At 40.9% G+C, this 4,535-nt stretch overlaps 1 pseudogene; it reads left to right on the forward strand.

Annotated features, from left to right (window-relative positions):
* Positions 1–3,938: 3,938 nt before the first annotated feature.
* Positions 3,939–4,286, forward strand: LOC129672834 (pancreatic progenitor cell differentiation and proliferation factor-like; annotated as a pseudogene).
* Positions 4,287–4,535: the final 249 nt, after the last annotated feature.

The following is a 4,535-nucleotide window of genomic DNA, read 5'->3' on the forward strand; positions in this document are numbered from 1 at the left end:
GGAGGATTAGATCTTCTCTATGCTTGGTTTTTGGTTGACCCATCAGTCTCTGCAGGTCCCTCTGGGTGTAGATTTTTGGCTTCGTTAGTCTCCTTATAGAGATTATCTCCAGGGTTAATATTTCTTGTTCCTTAAAACATTTCTAATATGCATCAAAGCATGAATTTTGTATCTTTAACCATTAACAATGTCATTTCTTCAAGGCTCGGACAGTGGTTATAATTTAATGATACGATTTCAGTGCCAAATAAGCCCTTGTCTTTATTGTTTTTTACCTTATTAATTTAAAAGTATCTTCATAAAGCATTTTTTTTGGCTTTTAAAGACAGGGTTTGTGTGTCCTTGCCTGTTCTGGAAATCACTCTGCAAACAAGGTTGGTCTCAAACTCAGACATCTACCTGCCTAGACTTCCCCAGCTCGGAGATTAAAGGGATTAAAGGCATGCATCACCAATATCTGGCAAGAACTTTTTAATAGACATATCATCTAGACTGATGAAATATATAGTAAGCAATAACCATCAACCCATCAGACTAGTCCCTGTCTTGAAGAGCCCATGGATTTGGCAGATATTCACCGTTGTTCTCATGAATTGTACTTTGGTATTGGTCGTCAGAGGCACAATCACATTAAAATCAGTTTCCCAATGTTCATAGCAGAATATCAATCTCTTAATATTTTAGGATCCACTATCAAAAAATTATTTAGTGTCATTATTTACTTCCGGGTTTTTATTTCATCCTAGAACTATTGTGTGGGACTCTTGAATAATTTCAGGCATATTTTTGCATTATAAGGCTAGTATGTATAATTTGTGAACAACTGTGTTCCGTAGGCTTGTATTACGCTTAAGATATTAGCTGTCCTAAAGCCAAATTTCTATGGCAAATTTTACTCACAGTAAGAAAACTCACAGCTTTAGCTAACTTCAAACTTCTACCCATCAAATTCCATGGCTGTGGAATAATATTGGGCCTTATTTCTTTTCTTGGTGTTTGAATATTAACTTTTTTATTTCCAGGAAATAAGAACTATACAATAAATAAGAAATGTTTCATAGTTGTAAGAAGGTCATCCATCAGTCTCAATAACATCCATTATTTAAATCTCAGTACAATCCATCTTTAACTTGTGATAACTTCTCTTGTGCTGATGTAAAAATTATATTTCTATTTCTACAGAATGTCTATATCTAAATATTTTAATTCCACCAATATATCTATAGAAGCTAATTTGGTCAAAAGACTTGAAAATAATCAAGAAAGAGAAGGAACATGTAATGCCAAGGTTGTTTCTTCAACATATATTATTTTATATTTACCTAAAGTCATATGGCGTGCGTGCATGCGTGTGTGTGTGTGTGTGTGTGTGTGTGTGTGTGTGTGTGTGTGTATCAAATGAATTTATGCCACTTTGGCTGATGTCACTCTACAAAATACAAAAACCTCAGTGCCAATCACAAGAAACTTCCTTTCAAGTGGTGGCTCAAGGTAGTTCAAATGATTCCAGAAACAAAACAGGTTATTGCTGTTGCTTCTGGATGTCTCTCAGAAGTTGAAGATAAAGCCCTATTATTGAAGACATAGCTCTCTTAGAGCACCAGACTCTGATTATTTGAATTGGGTCTAACTTGAAATTCTCTTTCCTGTGTCTAGTTTCCATAATATCATATATTACTATGTAAGTTTCTAAGGAAGCGAAAAATTAATATTCCTCACCAGATGCAACACTTGTGAACCACAATAATGACCAGCCTGGTAAAGATATCTATAATGGTGAAGTGATGGCATTCATATGGTAGTGGTAACCAGCAGCTCTTCTAAGTGAACTTAAATCCCCTCAACAGAAGGAAATCATGCCTGGTACTGGAAACCTAGCCAACTTTCCAGGGCCATAGAAGTCAAACAAATTGGTAGATCAATGGAATCAATTCAAAGGCTCAGAAAACAATGCCTAAACTTAGAGGCACTTGATTTTTGACAAAGGAGCCAAAAACATACAATGGAAAAACAGATAGCATCTTCAACAAATGGAGCTGAGCTGGTCTAACTGGATATCTACAGGTAAAAAAAAAAAAAAAAAAAAAAAAAAAAAAAACAAAATAAATTAAAAAAAAAAAAAAATTGTGGGGAAGAGCCTTGAATTCATTGGCACAGGAAACAAGTTCCTGAACAAAACACCACTGAAAAGCTTTTTGTAAGGCAAAGGACACTGTCAATTGAACAAAACAACAGCCTACAGACTGGGAAAAGGTCTTAACCAACCTTACACTCGACAGAGGGCTAATATCCAAAATATATAAAGAATGCAAGGAATTAAACACCAACAAACTAAATATTCCAATTAAAAAAAAATGGAGTTCCTGTCCTCTCCAGCTCTTATTATTTCCCACTTCTTACATAAAATTCCATTCACTCTGCCCTTCAGTTGGCCATCAGGCTCAGCATCTGCTTTGACAGTCTGCACAGCAGAGGCTTTCAGAGGCCCTCTGTGGCAGGTTCCGAGGTTGTTTCCTGTTTTCTTTTTCTTCTGATGTCCATCCTCTTTGCCTTTCAAGATGGGGATTGAACATTTTAGTTAGGGTCCTCTCTTTTGCTTAGTTTGTTTAGATGTACAGATTTTAGTGGGTTTATTCTATGTTGTACGTTTATATGAGTGAGTATACAGGAACTCCACAAGGAGAGCAACAGAACAAGAAAATTTGAACACAGGGAACTTCCCAGATACTCATACTCCAACCAAGGACTATCCGTGGAGATAACCTAGAACCCTGACAATGCAGCCACTTCTGATGAGAACTGATAGACTAAGATCAGAAAGAAGGAGAGGAGGACCTCCCCTATCAGTGGACTTGGGGAGGGGCATGCATGCAGAAAGGGGAGGGAGGGTGGGATCGGGAGGGGAGGAAGGAGGGGCTTATGGGGGGATACAAAATGAATAAAGTGCAGCCAATTTTGATGAGAACTGATAAACTAAGATCAGAAAGGAGAGGAGAACCTTCCCTATCAGTGGACTTGGGGAGTGGCATGCATGCAGAAAGGGGAGGGAGGGTGGGATCGGGAGGGGAGGAGGGAGGGGCTTATGGGGGGATACAAAATGAATAAAGTGTAATTAATAAAAAATTAAAAAAAAAGAGTCCTCACCTAAAAAAAGAAAACTATGTAGGCTAGGGAAAACTCAGGGCTGGATACCCCTAAAGGGGGAATAGTGCTTGACCGATAAATACAATGTGGGTTGAATTCTGAAGTGTGAAAAGGTGTATTGTGTAATTGTGGTTGTACCCATTTTCCTCCTTGCGGTGACTAAATTGTGTCAGTTAGGGGCCAGAGAGATAGACCAGCTTTTAAGAACACCCCCTCCCCCATCCTCTTCCCATGACTCACAACTGACTCCAGCTCTGGGAGATCTGCCTCCCCTCTACTGGCCTTTTCGGGTACTGCACCCAGGTGGCATACACAAGAAGAGACATGAACAAAAATAAAAATAAAACTTTAAGATGAAAAAAAAAAAAGAATAAAGTGTAGTTAATAAAAGTTAAAAAAAATAATATAAAAATTTAACAAAAAAATGGAGTACAGAACTAAACTGACAAATATCTAATGGCTGAGAAACAAAGAAATACTTAATGGCATTAGTCATCAGGGAAATGCAAATTAAAACAACTCTTAGGACGCGCTTGCGCATGGCTTGCGTGGATCATAGAGTAGCTATGTTTTGTGGATCCCTGAAAATGGGCCGCTAGGCCTAGCACCCCAGGGGCTGTCACCCTTGACCATATACCGAGACCCACGAGGAGGGGTCAGGTCACTGCTGAGCCAGCCAGAGGTGGTTGGAGCCTTTTGGTGTTGCATGGCCTGGGGGACTTGAGACCCATTCCAGTGTGTGGTGCTCAAGCCTACATTCTGCTCAGATCGCCGCAGGGCCCCTACCTTGAAGCATGGTTGCCATCCCTTTCAGCGGCTTGCTCATGGCAACCCATGACTACTATCGGTGACGCCTGAGCTCCTCATCAAGCAACAGCTCCTGCAGAAGTGCCGAGTACCCGGGAGATGTTGTGCCCCGTTCCCCGGGTCTCCCAAAGGCCGATCCCGGCCACTGGTGGACCAGCTTCTTTTTCTGGAAGTCCACCCTCCCATTCATGGCCACAGTGTTGGATTCTCCTGAGCACTCAGCAGAGTCCTCCCAGGCCCCCAGAAGCCCGATCACTCGTGACCTCGTTCCTGAAATCATGAAGAAGCAGCCAGTCCTCCATCTTGGCCAGTCTAACACCAGCGCTCCGTCCTGATCTGGCAGAATCACCAGCCAGCCCTAGTAGCTTAAGTGGTGCTAGGCCAGAGTCCCACCTAACCCATCCTACCCTATAAACTAGGAAGGCTGCAGTAAGCAGCAGACACCAGCAGGAGCTGTAGAAGGCCCCTCTTGGCTCGTAGCACTGACCCCATAACTGTCCTTGCACCAAGCAGAAAATAAACTGCTAGCACCTGTCAAAACAAACAAAGAAATAAAAAAAACCTCTTAGATTCCATATTACACC

This window comes from Psammomys obesus, unplaced genomic scaffold, assembly GCF_907164565.1.
Source record: "Psammomys obesus unplaced genomic scaffold, mPsaObe1.curated_primary_1811, whole genome shotgun sequence".
Taxonomy (NCBI): Eukaryota; Metazoa; Chordata; class Mammalia; order Rodentia; family Muridae; genus Psammomys; species Psammomys obesus.